A 16,662-nucleotide genomic window follows, 5' to 3' on the forward strand; every position below is an offset into this window, starting at 1 on the left:
AACACTTGAATCAAACAATCCGATGCTTCTTTCCATTCGATTTGAATCGGAAGTGTCGATGATTCCTTCCGTTTGATTCGAATCGAAAGTGCCGATGATTCCCTCCGTTCGACTTGAATCGAAAGTGTCGATGCTTCTTTTCGTTCACTTGAATCGGAAGTGTCGATGCTTCCTTCCGTTTGATTTGAATCGGAAGTGTCGATGCTTCCCTCCGTTCAACTTGAATCGGAAGTGTCGATGTTTCCCTCCGTTCGACTTGAATCGATGCAAACTTTTGATGTGGAAGAACATTCAACAAAAAAATTCTTAAAAAAAACCTATTCTATAACAACAATGTGAAACAAACCAAACACCAGCAACATCATTGAAACATTTGGTCTGCATCACCACAGAGTAAGTTGAACACAGCTCCCTTGCGGCCGAAATGCTTGCTGTGACACATCTTTGAAACTCTTTCTATGTCAACACATCTTAGGAAAGGGTTTGTGGGAGACTCGATAAAGAAAGGAGAAACTTTGTTCTCACTGAGTGCAGCCTCCAGGCCATCCACATCTGTGGGGTCAATAACAGTAACCGAGATTCCTATTTTAGGCAGAAAGTTCTCAATAAAATCCTAGTTTTCCGGTAGCAATCTGTTGTTGTTACCATATGTCCCCCGGCAGGGACTAATGCCATCAGCATGATCGTGCTGGCACACGTACCAGATGCCATAATCAGGGTCGATTCAGTCCCCTCAAATGCACTTATCTTCTTCTCCACAACGACTATAGTTGGATTTCCATACCGCCTGTATTCAAAACTTGTATGGTGTTTCTCCTTGAAGTCAATAAGCTCTTGAGTTTTCTTAAAGAAGTAAGCAGAAGTATTAACGACCGGAGTGGTAATTGCATCAGTAACAACGCCGCGACCTAATCTTTCACCAGCATGAACATCGATGCTCCCATCGGAGCTCAAAAACGATGTTTTCAAATTATCTGAACCTCCAATCTGTACACTACCATTGTCAATACAATCTTATACACCCGACACGTCATCATTGATGGTGACGGTCAAAGTGACGGAGTTAGCGACGGTTTCAGCTATGAAATTGTAGAGATTAATGGAAAAAATGGGAAGTTGTAGAATCCATGGAAACTGAGTCAGCAGTTTGCTGACTAAACCCATTGTGCACCATGAGTGAAGAACCAGAGAGAGAAAGTTTAGAAGCGTGAAACCAAAATTCCCAGGACTTTGGTGAAAGATACCATGTTAAGAAGTGATTACAAACGCAAGTATACACAAGAAAGTATATGTTGTATTCATCTCAGCAGGGACACTACATTTATAAGAAAGGTTAAGCTCATCAGCTCCCCAATAACGGACTAACAAACTAACAGACCTAGTTAACCAAACTAACAAAATAACTACCTCCTCATACACGTGTAACACTTCTTTGATATCCATCTAACATTATACCACTGGAAATTAGACTCAAATACAAATCTAACCATATAAGGCACCCCTTCTAGTTCCATTTGTAAAACTTATAGTAAATTTTCAAATTTGACTAAAAGAAGTTGTTTTGAGCAGAAAATGCGGCTCTGTTTTCTTATGTATCCTCAATTAAAAAATTATATTTTTTGAATACATCTCGAAATCAGTTTCCGTTTTTTTTAAATAAAACTAGATTGATATATGAATACAATGGTATAAAAATCATCCCCTAATCATTTATGTAGAATTTATGGTTATTTTCTAAACTTATTGTTCAAAACACAAATTTAGACAGATTTCACCGATTTACATTTTTAACTTTAAACAGTTTTTTTTCTTCTCTCTGGTGCGTTAAGGCATAATGAGAATGAATTTATGAAACATTATCTGATCATTTTGATGATCTATAATCTCCTACTCATTCTGAATGCCTGAAAAAACCCAGAGTTTTCTGTTATATTCTTCTTCAGTTTTGAAGACAAAGCTCATTGTTTAGTTTTATTATTGTAAGAACATCAAGAAACAGTGATTGTTGTGTAGACCTGCAGGGTTAATGAGGAATAACCATTTGTTGCGAACTTATTTTAACATTTTCGAACTAATATTAACCTATTAGTCTTCGATTCAACACAATTCTGATATCAATCAATCCATAAGATATACTAATTTTTGCTTAACATTTGTGTATTTTAGATTGAAATTTCAACTGGAGTGGTGATGATTAAATCTGACATAGAAATCATTATAAGGACATTTGTTGTAAAATTAAACAAGCAGGCCTATTATCTTAGTAGTTAATATACTTTTAGGTGTTTAAATTAAATTTTGATGCTTAGTTTTTTTGTCAGAAATTATTTAACATTACAATTTTAGTTGTTTGAACCATAATGATCGTCAAATTTGATCATTACCTTCTAAATTTAAAATTTTAAAAAAAAATTAATGTTATAAATTTAAAAACTCTAATAAGATCTCAAAATTCTATAGTCAATTTATCGTCGGTATGTAGTCGTCATCGTTGACACTATTAGAACTATGTTGTAGTTGCGACCAAAACTCATTTCCTTACCCACTGTGGAACTGCGTTGCTCATCGTGAAAAGTGTTGTGAAGGGTCGTCAATTTTCTAAGTCTTCCTTCGTTGTTTTTTGATGATTTTAACAGCTACAACTAGTCGTACGTTATATGGCCGCTACGATTGAACTTCTCGTCCAGCTCTGAACAAAATCCAGTCATCCAGTCGGTGGTGACCTTTCATCGTCATTGGAGGTGGGAGATGGGAGGGAGAGGAATGACGTAGGGAGAGTTTATTTTTTTTTTTAATTTTTAAATAATATTTTTTATTTTTAAAAAATAAAAAAAATACAACTGTAAGTACCTAAAAGTGTAATGGAGAAAACATTAGGAAACTATTTTTAACAAAAAAATTCTTTAAGCACCAAAAGTCAATTTGAGGTATTGTTTAGGCAGCTAAAAGTATATATTTTTTTAAAAAAAATGAAATTTTATATAGGTGACACGTGTTAGTTAACGGTAGAATTTAACAGCCGTTATGGTCCAGACATCTAAAAGTGTAACATTGAAAATATTAAGTATCTATTTTTAACAAAAAAATAATTTAGACACCAACAATTAATTTGAAGTATAGTTTACGCAACTATTAAGCCAATTTTAAAATATACCTTCAACTTGAGTTGGGTTCATTGTGGCGTGCAAGTTTAATTTGGGCTTTATACACTAACTTTTGAGGCTCATATACCTTCAATCGTTATTTCTGCATGGTTTGTTTTTATTTCAACGTTGATATTATACTATGATCTGAAATAGTACGTTGAGGATAGACGAGGATAGGCCGATAGAGGCAGTTATCCCTTAAAATAACATTAAGAGTTCTTAAGAGGTACTCCAACACTACATAAACTTGTATTGTACTCATCTTTGATCAAGTTCAAAGATTTTCAAATTGCAACCTTGTGAATCTCCAAGATTTTCAGAGGCCTGGCTAATTTGTTATTTAAAATTTTATTATTTTATTAAGTGATGAATAGGGATGGACACGAGCCTCGAATCCGATGAGTTTCGGTCCGACCTGATCGGGTTGATTTTTTTTAAAAAAAATTGGTTTCCAGTCGAGTTCGAGCATGGTTTTTTTAGAGGGTATGTTCGGATCGGGATCAAGGTGAAAACTACCCAACTCGACCGACCCGAAAAAAAATTAAATTCACTTTATATATTTAAGAATAATTACAATAATAACCTTTATATATCATTTTTTTTAATTAGATCCATGTATTTATTGAATAAAAAAATATTTATTTATTTATTTATTTCGGGCCTGGTCAAATCGGGTTCAGATAAGATGAATTCACTCCTAAATTTAGATCGAGTTTCAGGTGAAATGTATATATTTTCAGGTCGAGGTCAAATTGACCGAATTCCATCCTGAACCCAACCATGTCCATTCCTGAATGATCCAAGCCGACTCATAGTATTAGAAACATGTCCAAACTTTAATCTTGGACAGAATTAGGTCACAGATTCTAAAGAGAATTAAAAACCTGATCCAAAATGTTCCTAATTACCTTATCAAGCTCAAATTTATTGTTATCCACACAATCATAAGTACGGATTAGACGTGATATCAACCAAAAACCTGAATCTATGACATAAAACAAAACTTTCCTTATTGGTGCATTATTTAATTGCTTTTATAATTAATTTTCTTCTCTTTTTAAAAAAAATAAAAACCCTTGTGCATGCAATGAACCCATTCATGGAGTTCATTATCCTTTTTCAGTTTTAAATAAGTACTCAATAATAGGGAGGGACCATCACGGGTGAGAGGGTATTGGTTTTCAAAATTTTAGAATGTCATTATTTAATATTTTAAATAATTTAAAAATTCTTATTATATTTTGAATTTTTTAAAGATTTAAAAGTTATAAAAGTTCTTTTAAAGTTTACTTTTTTGAAGAAAAAAATTGGACATTAATTTTTTTAAAGTAATTATTTAAAAAAAAATTATTTGTCGACATCGTCACTACCAATAATTTGATTTGCTAGTAAGGGAGAAATTGATGTTGAAATGGCAACCTTTTTTTATGATCCCATATGCCTATATGATTGAACCAAAGATACTAAATCCCATTCAAAAAATCTACAAAATTTAGTTGAATTTAAATCCATATGCTTAGGGGAAAGGGGGTGTTTTGGAGCTTATAATTATGGATGTAATGTGCTTATGTCGGTTGGTGGGGTTTAATCTCTTGTTTGCCAAATAAATTGCTTATATAATCCAACGGATTATGCAAGAAAACATATATACAAGAATATTACAAATCAAATCCTTGTCGAGTTTTGAACGGCTTTTTATGGACATTATTTTTATTTGTGGAAACTTGAAATGTAATTTCTCAAAAATAATTTTGCATTATTATGACTTTGGATGTAAGATAATAATCCTATATATAATTATTATTTTTTAGTAATTTGAAGTAATTATAATATAGTATATATTAAAGTAATTATAAGGTAGTATATATTAAAAAATTGAATGAGTGAAAAATTATATATTTATCGAAAGTCTTATTCCTATTCATATTAAGTTCGATGTTAAACGTACTTTTTTTTAATGGAAAGGGAGCCATAGATTAGGCTTTTACATGGATAAAAGGTGGTCCATGCAAGTCCATGTATAAGACTTCTTGAAGAGATGCTGGTAGGGATTCAAAAGAGACAAGTGAAAAGGTACTTGTCGATGCCATCTTTGCTAATTGATCTGCAGCCATGTTTGCTTCTCGAGGAACACAAAGAAAATCAACATACCAAGCTTTGGCACAATAGGACGCAATCATACGGACTGCTGCAAAAGGACTAGTCACCGAAGCTGGGGAACGCAGACGATAAACGTCTCTGTTATCCGTATGTACAATCAACTTTTCAAAACAAAAGTCCACGCTAGTTTTAGGCTTCATAAACACCCCCAAAGTTCTACATCAAAAGCTGTTGTGAGGCCTAAAAACTTTGTATAAGCTCCAAGATAAGAACCAGTGTGATCCCGGAAGAGGCCTCCAATGGACCCGTGATTAGTAGTGCGGGAAACGGCACCATCTGAGTTTAGAACAACCCATACTGGGTTAAGACACTTCAACTGAACATAATTCAGTGCTGGTACAACACCAGGTCCTCTACTAGTGATGCAACCAAGGTAGAGTTTGCTCCACGCGAGACTGAGATGAAGGATTGATGTTGGAGGAATGATCTAGTTTTGGAAAACATCAAGGTTTAGAGCTTCCCATAACTGCCAAGTTAGTGGAGCAAACATCACATTCCAAGGGCCCTGAATCTCAGCACAGAAAAACGTTGAATTTAAATTTTCCAGTAGCCAATCATCACGAGAACATGTATAGAAAGAAAGAGAGGGTATTTCGCGAGAAGAGAATTCCAGATCCAACGGGACTACGGGAGGCGTGGCAATCTCTTAAGATGTGAAGCATCGTCTCACTTTCACTAGAACAAGAGACATACGAGTGATCTTGGCTAAACTCTCGCACACACCTAGCGTGATTTGTAAGCGCTTTATCATGCATGGCTAGCCAAAGGAAGCCACGTACACGTTCAGGAACTGGAAGTTTCCAAATGACAGACTAGCAAGGACGTTTTTCCTCCCAAGACGAGTGACATAAAGTGTTGTACGCACTTTTTACCGTAAAAGACCGGCTTGCACTCCCGGACAATAGCACACATCGGGCCTCATGGTAGGAGTTGGATCTAGGCAACGTTTAACTTGAGGAATAACACCAGGATTAAGTGATAATCAAATTCCAAGAGCCATCAGGATTGAGGACATTCTCAACTTAAAGCGAAATATCAGGAGGGCGATCGGAAGCTGCAAAATTATGAGATTATCAACCTCTGGGAGCCATACATCGGTCCAAAAGCTAACAGAAATTCCATTTGCCAAAGACCATGCCAGATTAGCATGGAATGATGGCCACAAATTTGATAATTGACGCCAAAAGGGAGAGCAAGATGAGCGAGCAATCGAGAAAGGGCAAATCTCAGTGACCCTATATTTTTCACGTAAAAATCGAATTCAAAAATCAGGAGAGAGGATTACGGCATTGCAAGCTTTAAAAAGGAGTGCAACATTTTGAAATTCCATCTTTCGCAATCTTAATCCACCCGTCGAAAATGGCTGACAGAGAGTCTCCCATCGAACTAAAGAGATGGAGGTGGCCTGGGCTGTGGAGCCCCATATAAAACGAAGGATAGCCCGTTCAATGTCATCACAGAGATATTTCGGAAGCTTACTATCTTGCATAACATATGTTGGAATACTTTGAAGAACCGTTTTAGCAAAAGTAACCCGTCCAGTGAACGAAAGGGTCTGAGCCGACCAACAATCAAGTTTGCTCTGGATTTTATCAAGAATGAAATGATATAAATCCTTGTTTGCACCGAGTGTCGAACAGGCACCCCAAGGTATTAACCTATAGTAGGGACCTCGCGAAACCTCCGTCTAGAACAGATATGAACTCGTAAATCGCTCGGCGTAGTTGGCGAAAAAAATATTGTTGTCTTTTGCTTATTGACCAGATGTCCCAAATGCTAGCAAAAAAACATCAAGAGTTGATTCAATCATAGCTGCATTTGCCAAATCTGCATTTGCCAAATCTGCATTTGCATGGAGAATCAGATCATCAGTAAAAAAATAAATGGGATACTGGACTGCCATGACGCGACAGTATGATTGTCGACCAATCTCGAGAAGCTACACAATGATCTATGGTATGACTAAGTTTTTCCATAGTCAGGTTAAAAATATAGGGAGAAAGACGGTCCCTTGACGTATTCCTCGCTCAGGTGAGAATTCTGAACTTAGGATGCCATTCCATTGAACCTGCGTTTTGGAAAATGTAATACAAAGCATAATTAAATCAATCAGAGGACGGGGAAGACCTGCATCTGAAATAGTTTCTTTTATAAAGTCCCACCGAACTCTATCTTATTCCTTCTGAAGATCAACTTTGATGACCATCCAGTCAGTTTTGCCTTTTTTTTATTGCATGGTGTGTATCACTTCGAGATTAACGATAATATTCTCCGTTATACTTTGTCCTTTGATGAAGCTTGTTTAATGAGGTCCAATCAAGTGAGGAATGATTTTTTGAAGTCTTCTAACCACAATTTTTGTGATGAATTTATAAAGGACTGAACATAAATTGATAGGGAGAAGATAAACGAAAGTCTCAGGATGATTAACTTTCGGAATAAGAGCCAGAATTGTGCGGTGAAGATTGGAAGCCATTGTATGATGAGAAAAAGCCAAAAGGACCATAGCGTAGATAGAGAGCTTAACAATGCCCCAATTCTTTTAGAAAAAATGAGCATGTAATCCATTGATACCCGGGGATTTGAGGGGGCCTATAGAAAATAAAGCAGCTTTAATCTCCTCCTCAGAGAGAGTTTCAGTCAGGCCCGAAGTAAGCAAATAAGGAAGAGGAGAGAACTTGCCTGAATGGGATAAGGGCCCCGGTAAGCCAACGTCCAAAGTAAAATGACTAGCAAAAAAATGAGCAGCCTCCTCCCTCTGAATAATTTTATTGTTTTAAGGATCGAATTTTGACGGTGGCGAGTGATAGCTCTAGAGTGAAATAACTTCGTATTGCGATCGCCGAAAGTTATCCAATCAGTTCGGAATTTCTGGATCCAGATTTGCTCTTTCTGATCAAGGATGTTTTCTAATTCAGCCAGTAGTTTGGACTCGAGATCTAATAAATGGCGGGAGCAATGTTGATCAAGACATGGCTGAATACCCGAAGACGAGCCATAAGAGTTTTCTTATTGCGCCCAATGGATCCATAAACCTCAGCGTTCCAATGCGAAACAACTTCTGTAAAGGTAGTGATAGCCTCAGAAATGGGAATAGAAGTGTCCCAGTTATCACTGGTGTGTAAGACATTGTAGCTGATTCGTTGGCCAAGGACCTTAATCTCCAAGGTTTGCTCCATGCTTTTAAGAGTCAACGCTTGAACACGTTCAGAAAAATTAAAGAACGGGATGCCATTAGATTCTCCTACACATTCATCTTCTTCAAGTAAATCAAAGTCTTTACCCTCAAGTGGTAAAAGATCTTCGACAGCACATGGTTCGCAGGAACCCATCACGGTATCTTTATGAGAGACGGGGGGAACAGGAACAGGAACTTGTGACGGGATGGAAGGATTCGATAACGGAGGAGGGTCGCGATGGCCAGGCAACGCTTCATCACGGCGACGTTGTTTTTTAGGGATTGGCAATTCTTCGGCGGCTAGGGTTTCAATCATAGCTAAAAATATTAAATGTCGTAAAAAATCTGATGTTAAACGTACTTTTAATTTGGATTACATTATTAAAGAGTTTTTTAACGAACAATACTAAAATGGTGATAAATGTTTCATTTATTTATTTTTAAAATTTTAAAACAATTTAAACTCTATTTATTATAGTTTTATCCCATTTAAGAAAAAATCACTAAAAATGTGCCAAATAATAATTGATTTTCATCAAATATTCAGGCCAGTTAATTTAAAATGTCAGATTTAATTTCCTTTTAGAATTTAAAAATGATTATAAAGAGGGGGAAATTAATAAAGGGAACCCAACGAAGGTTCATATGAAGGACAACACAACGACATATGTACTCGTTCCTCAATTATTAAGTATTAACCTTTATTCTATAAATAGATCAAGATCTTCCTAACCTGAACTTTAGATTGCACATCGACCACTTAACAAATTTAAAATAAACAAATAAAACTATATGTTTTTTTAGTACATTTAGTATGGATTAGCTTCACATTCTAGATCTTATAATAAAGATTTAAACTTTGAGATTATTTAGTTTGATATAAATTTTTAATATAATATTATTTAGATATTATTTCACCCATAGATTAAAAAACAATATGTATTAAATATATTTTAACATTTTTTACACTTTATAATACAAATAATATCGATTGAACTGCTGTGTCATTTAATAATTATATTGTATTTTATTTATTATATTATATAGTATTTCCAAAGAATAGTATAAACTGAAGCGCCTAATCATATATATATATATAACATGTATTAAAGATTTAGAAACAAAAATAGGAACGTGTCTAGAATTATCTATCACATAGCTTGAATATTTTCTCATGTGTCATTTAATAAGTATTGTCGTAACCGGTTTTCGTCCGGGCACGAAATATTATAATTTCTGGCGGGAAAATTGATGTGAATAAATGGTTTTGAAAATAATTTGGGAGTCGCCATCGGCCTTTTGGGTCAGGTAGGTCGAATACCTAAAAATTATCTTTTAAAAAAAAGTTTTTAAGAAAACATTATTTAAAAGATGAACTGATCTGCGTTTTATAACCAAAAATTCGTTCTTTTTAATAATAAAAAGGGATTCGTGGTCGGTTACGTTTAGGGAAGGATTAGCACCCCTACAACGCCCAAAATTGGTACTTTTTAATTATAAATTGTCTCTATTATTAAAATTTTAAAAATTCAAAAATATGTTTAATTTATAATTCTATTATTTCAAAATTATATAAAAAATTTATTTATTTATTTAAAAATATCAGAAAAGAACTTCTAGGTGCCTTAAGACAGCTCTTTTCTTTGATATTGATAAATATTAATTTAAATAATATTATTTACTTTTTAATTTTAAAATATCAGAATAGGACATCTAGTTGTATTAAGACTGTCCTTTTCTTCGATATTAAAAATAAATATTTAAAAATTACTATTTATTATAACAATAAAATATTTACTAAAACAATATAAAAACAATAAATGAAGACATATAAAATAAATAACTAAATTATAATTAAAATAAAACTAAATCTAATTCCTAATTAATTGAAATTATAGGGATTAAATATTTTATTTTCTAATTTAATAATTTAGTGACCAAAATAAAATTATCTAAAATTCGAATTTTATAATAAATTAAATTAAAAATATGAACTAGGGATTAAAAAATTATTTATTAAAATTAAGGGATTAAATTTGTTATTTATCCTAAATATATTATTTTAATAAAAAGGACTAAAATGAACAAAATTAAAATTCAAAGACTGAATTAAAATTATTATAAATTCAGTTTAGTGACCAAAATATAAAATTTACAAGTTGGGAGGACTACGGACGGGTTTTAACTATTTTGTAATTACGCGCATAGTCCTTCCCGAAACGACGTCGTTCGGGAAGGACTATAAATGGTCCAAACCGGCTGGCCCGAAGGACCAACCATTTCATTTCTTCTTTTTTTTTTCTTTAAGCAGAAAGAGAGAGAGAGAGAGAGAATTCTCTCTGGCCTCTCTCTAGATTCCCTCACCGGAGGGAATCCGGCAGCCGTCTGCTGCCGCGAGTGTCCCCGCCGGCCACCGCATCCGGTGGCCGGAAAATTTATTTTTATACTATTGGATAGATCGGACCGTCCTAAGGACGGTTCCGATGTTCTTTTTCCTTAAATGGCTCCCAATCGGAACAGATCTATAAATATACCTTCGGTATTTTCGGTTCTCCGGCGATGTTCAGTGTTTCCGGCGACGGTCAAGGCTTCCTTGGTAAGCTTCTCTCCTCTCTTTTTCCTTCTGTTTTTGTTTTTGCTCTGTTGGGATCGTTGGTAGTTTTATATCTCTCTCTATTTTCCTTTTTTTTTCTTTTTGGTTCTGTCTCTGTCCCTGGTTTTTTGTCTCCATTTTCTTCTTTTTCTTTCGCAGATGGGTGGTGGCTTTTATAGCCACCACCGGTGTTCGTCTCAGACCGGTCCGAAGAGGGGGCCTCGGTGAGTCACCGGACTACCAGTGGTGACTCACCCCGTAGCCTTGCATGGACGGCTGGCGTTGATCTTCTGGAAGCATCATTCGGGACGTGGCAGCGGCGGAGGCGGTGAGGGCTTCTGGAAGCAGCAGCGGCGGCGCTGGGACGTGTCCCTAGGGTATAGATACCCTAGGGTTTCCTCTGGCAACTGGTGGACCGTTGGATCAAACCAGATCCAACGGTTGAGATTGAAGATGGCGGCTGGCTAGATTAGGGTTAGGAAACCCTAACTGGAAACCCAAATATTTAGGGTTTCTGGTTGGATTTGGACCGGCTCTGGTTGGTTTGTAACTGGGCCGGTCCAATTGTAATTGGGCCTGTAATTATATTTTTTATTATTTATTTATTTTTAATAATATTTATATGTATTTAATATATTTAATAATAATAGTAATAATAATAATAATAATAATAATAATAATAATAATAATGATAATAGTAATAATAATAATAATAATAATAATAATAATAATATTAATAATAATATGGATAAAAAATTAGTATCTTCAGCTGCCCCTCTTTGCTCATTCTTGTGTTAACAAGAATAGGGCAAAGATGAAAAGATAATAAATTTTTTTATCCATTTGACTTTACTTTGATCATAATGGAGATATTGAATAAATTCTTCTCTCTCTCCAAATAAGTTCTTCTTATTATGAACTTTCTGCTGGGGATAATGATAACCTCCTTTCTGTGATAGAGTCATTCAAAAGGTTGAATAAGCTCTTGATGAGTTCTTCTCATTATGAACTTTCTCTAGAAAGGCTGATGTTAATCTATCTCCTTCTGTGATAGAATTATGCCAAAAGTTGAACAAGTTCTTCTTATTATGAACTTCTTCTTTCTTCTTCAGATGAGTTCTTCTCATTATGAACTTCTCCGGAAAAGATAATCCATCAATTGATGGATTCAGGTAAAAGGTTGAACAAATTCTTCTCATTATGAACTTCTTCTTCCTTCTTCAGATGAGTTCTTCTCATTATGAACTTTTTCTGGAAAAGATGATCCATCAAGTGATGAATTCAGGTAAAAGGTTGAACAAATTCTTCTCATTATGAACTTCTTCTTCCTTCTTCAGATGAGTTCTTCTCATTATGAACTTTCTCTGGAAAAGATGATCCATCAAGTGATGAATTCAGGTAAAAGGTTGAACAAATTCTTCTCATTATGAACTTCTTCTTCCTTCTTCAGATGAGTTCTTCTCATTATGAACTTTCTCTGGAAAAGATGATCCATCAAGTGATGAATTCAGGTAAAAGGTTGAACAAATTCTTCTCATTATGAACTTCTTCTTCCTTCTTCAGATGAGTTCTTCTCATTATGAACTCGAACTGGAAAAGCTGATCCTTCAAATGATAAATTTGAATCTTTGCTAAAATTTTTGAAATTCCTGTTAGAAATTCAACAAAAATGAATGAAAATGCATCTATTTTTGCAAATGCCTAAATATGATGCATGAATATTAAGTTGTTTGATTTTAGACGGGTGAATTGAGTATTTCTTCAATTGTAAAAACCCAATATATCTGTCTTCTTCAAATCAAAGAATCTATCATCTTTGACAAATGTAGATGTAGATATAATGTCACAAAACCTCTTGAGAATAAAACTCAATAGTATAGGCTCTTGAAAAGCTTGCATTCTGGCAACATGTTGATTCTGATAACAACTTATCTGATTATGAAGTGACCTTTCAAGATGATTTCACAGATATCGATAGTTCTTCTAATACCGAGAAATCTTGAATTCTGAGGAGAATAAACTGTTATACTTGACAAAAATGAGATTCTCATGGGCTGAAACTTCAATAGCCCTGAAGAAATGTGGTCCAGATTCATCAATTGCAGAATTGGCAAATTTTACATGTGCTTCTCAAATGACTAAGGCTGCTGATGCACTTCTTCTGGTAAAAAATAGGAAGTCATTATGCAATGATCCTAATTACAAGCAAAGGCGAAACTTGGGCTATGTTTTTTTTGAAAAGGAAGCAGAGGAAGCTTGAAAAGGAGCTTCTTAATGAAGATAATCATGTAGTTCATCTTTCAATTCCAACGATTGGTTCTGGGGTTCCTACTGAATCAGATCAGATAACTCAAAGAACACTTCCAGAAGATACTATGAACACATTCATCTTCCAAATTCAATGATTGGTTTTGTCAAACCAGATCAGATAACTCAAAGAACACTTCCAGAAGATGCTATGAACACATTCATCTTCCAAATTCAATGATTGGTTTTGTCAAACCAGATCAGATAACTCAAAGAACACTTCCAGAAGATGCTATTGGCACATTCATCTTCCAAATTCAATGATTGGTTTTGTCAAACCAGATCAGATAACTCAAAGAACACTTCCAGAAGATGCTATGGAGCACATTCATCTTCCAAATTCAATGATTGGATTTGTCAAACCAGATCAGATAACTCAAAGAACACTTCCAGAAGATGCTATTGGCACATTCATCTTCCAAATTCAATGATTGGTTCTGTCAAACCAGATCAGATAACTCAAAGAACACTTCCAGAAGATGCTATTGGCACATTCATCTTCCAAATTCAATGATTGGTTTTGTCAAATCAGATCAAATAACTCAAAGAACACTTCCAGAAGATGCTATTGGTAAATTCATTTGTTCTATTTAATGTTTGGACTGGGATATCACAGTACTTATTCGATGTAAAGCCAGAATTTGTAGATTTGAAGCATTTCCATGCTATTACACTGAAAAGGGCTATATAATTCTGCCAATTAAAAACAAAGTTTCTCTTATTATGCTTCATCCATGTGCTGATGCTTTTCCATTGACAAAGAAATGATGGCTTTCTTGGAATCCTTCGAGTGTCCAGAAGTATGTTCTTGATGAGTGCTAAAAATGGAATCTAGTATGGGTTGGAAAGAATAAAGTTACTCCACTTGAACCTGATGAGGTGGAAATGCTTCTAGGTTTCCATAAAAACCATATACAAGGATCTGTATAGAAACATGTTTCCTAGTGATATCAATGTCTTGTTCTTTGCTGGAATCAGTACTGCAAAGATCATCTTCTACTGTTTTAGTATATCTTTGAAAACAGATGTGCAAGAACTGAATGGTGATCGGTTGGAGCAATTGATGAGTAGATTTGGCGGATTCGACCTTGTTGTCGGTAGCACCACTTGTAATAATCTTGATGTTCATGGCTTTAAGCTAGTGATGATTTGCCTACTTTGTATTCCATGTATTTAAAAGTATTAACATAAAGTGATATTCAGAAATCTTTAAATTATTTCAAAATTATGTTAATTCAATAGAAAAGAATAAATTGAATTTCCAAAAATAAATTTAATTTCAAATAAATTGAACTTGAAATAGATAGAATTGTATTCAAAGTTATGGCAAGCATAAGAATGATAAAAATTCAAATGTCTCAACAAATTATAAGCATAAGTATTTCTAAATTAATCCAGTTGACACAATTTAGAGTAATGATGGAAACTTTTGTATGGAAGATCTCAAACGTTGTCAAAATGCTTGTGGATGTGAAGTTTCTTCCAAACTGTCAAAATCTTAAGAGAGTTCAATTGCCAGATGCCTAATATCAACTTGCATTTGAGCCGCCTTTTCAGGTTTTCAACTCAAATCCTTCCTTTGGTTACAAGATGCCCTTTGCGGGTTTTCACCTTGACCCCCTTTCTTTTTCTTCTCTTTTTTTTTTTTTTCAAGCATAATATTTCTTGACAGAATCCGAGTTTATTGGATTTTTCAGAATTTTTCCATCCATTTCTGCCAAGATCAACGCTCCTCCGGAAAAGGCCTTTTTCACAACGTATGGCCCTTCCCAATTAGGCATCCATTTCCCACGGAAATCTTTATGTATAGGCAAGATCTTTTTTAGTACTAGATCACCCTCTTGGAATTCTCTTGGATGTACTTTCTTATCATGAGACTTCATCATCCGTTTTTGATACATCTGTCCATGGCAAATAGCTTTCAATCTTTTCTCTTCAATAAGGTTCAATTGATCAAATCTAGCTTGGATCCATTCAGATTCATCCAATTTTATTTCTCTCAATATTCGGAGCGATGGAATCTCAACTTCAATTGGTAAGACTGCTTCCATCCCGTAGACTAAAGAAAAGGCGTTGCCCCAGTAGATGTTCGAACAGTAGTTCGGTATGCATATAGAGCAAAAGGTAACTTCTCGTGCCAATCTTTGTAAGTTTCAGTAGTCTTTGTAATGATTCTCTTGATGTTCTTATTTGCTGCTTCAACTGCCCCATTCATCTTTGGACGATATGCCACTGAATTTGCATGTTTGATCTTGAATTGTGCACAAAGTTCGGTCATCATTTTGTTGTTCAGGTTCAAAGCATTGTCTGTAATGATCCTCTCTGGTAGGCCATATCGACAAACTATCTCTTTCTTTATGAATTTGCAGACTGTGGACCTCTTAATATTAGTGTATGAAGCAGCTTCAACCCATTTGGTAAAATAATCAATTGCCACAAGAATGAAACAATGTCCATTCGATGCTTTTGGTGTGATTGCTCCAATGACATCTATTCCCCACATAGAAAATGGCCAGGGTGCTGTCATTACATGTAAAGGTGATGGGGGTACATGAATCTTGTCTGCATATATCTGGCATTTATGACATTTCCTTGCGTAATCAATGCAATCTGTGTACATAGTAGCCCAATAGTATCCATATCTCATTATTTTTCTGGCCATGGAAAGACCATTTGCATGTGTTCCACATATTCCACTGTGTACTTCTTCAATGACATTTCGAGCTTCACTGGTATTTAAACATCTCAACAGCATTTGATCACTGCTTCTTCTATACATAATCTCTCCATCAAGAAAATATCCAGCAACCATTCTTCTCAAGGTTCTTTTATCAATTTCTGTTGCATTTGGTGGATAACTTTGATTTTTGATATATTGCAGGATATCATGATACCATGGTTTACCATCTACCTCTTCTTCCACACTATAACAATGTGCAGGAATTTCATATACTTGCATTTTGATTGGCATCATATCAACCTTCTTAGTTGCTTGAAACATAGCAGCTAATGTAGCCAAAGCATCTGCCATTTGATTTTCTTCTCGAGGGAGATAATTGAAGGTAACTTTCTCAAATTCTTTCACTAATTCGAGGGTAAAATTTCGATATTCCAACAATTTGGGATCTTTTGTTTCCCATTCTCCTCGCAATTGATATACCACTAACGATGAATCTCCATATATCTTGAGAAATTTGATTTTCCTTTCTATAGCTGCTTTCATCCCCATGACACAAGCTTCATATTCCGCCATGTTATTGGTGCAAAAGAACTCCAAT

At 34.8% G+C, this 16,662-nt stretch overlaps 1 non-coding gene and 1 pseudogene across 1 annotated transcript; one reads left to right on the forward strand and one right to left on the reverse strand.

Annotated features, from left to right (window-relative positions):
• Positions 1–361: 361 nt before the first annotated feature.
• LOC120205500 lies at positions 362–15,144 on the reverse strand (annotated as a pseudogene).
• LOC120205516 lies at positions 1,827–1,900 on the forward strand. Its single transcript, XR_005524036.1, has one exon. It is a non-coding gene; the product is annotated as a small nucleolar RNA Z105 (small nucleolar RNA).
• Positions 15,145–16,662: the final 1,518 nt, after the last annotated feature.

Source organism: Hibiscus syriacus, unplaced genomic scaffold, assembly GCF_006381635.1.
Source record: "Hibiscus syriacus cultivar Baekdansim isolate YM2019G1 unplaced genomic scaffold, ASM638163v2 tig00012493_pilon, whole genome shotgun sequence".
Taxonomy (NCBI): domain Eukaryota; kingdom Viridiplantae; phylum Streptophyta; class Magnoliopsida; order Malvales; family Malvaceae; genus Hibiscus; species Hibiscus syriacus.